The following is a 341-nucleotide window of genomic DNA, read 5'->3' as shown; positions in this document are numbered from 1 at the left end:
CTGAGACTGCTTGCGTTGATGACAATGGGTATCCAACTTACATGCGACGAGACGATGGTAATTTCATCCAAAGTGAAGGATCATAGGGTGGATAGTCGATGGGTTGTCCCATACAACTCTTTTCTCTCTATGAGATACAAAGCCCATATTAACATAGAAGGATTCCCTACCATTATAGCAGTGAAGTATTTGTATAAGTATGTATACAAAGGACATGATAGAGCTACTATAGAGTTGCAAGATACACATGGGGTTATTGATGAGGTTAGTCAATATTTGGATACACGATACGTGTTCGCGAGGCATGCTGGCACTTATACCACTATGATTTGCATGATGAA

This window comes from Cibotium barometz, chromosome 20, assembly GCF_041138505.1.
Source record: "Cibotium barometz isolate CiBa-2024 chromosome 20, ASM4113850v1, whole genome shotgun sequence".
Classification (NCBI taxonomy): Eukaryota; Viridiplantae; Streptophyta; class Polypodiopsida; order Cyatheales; family Cibotiaceae; genus Cibotium; species Cibotium barometz.
Note: the sequence above shows the minus strand (reverse complement) of the source record.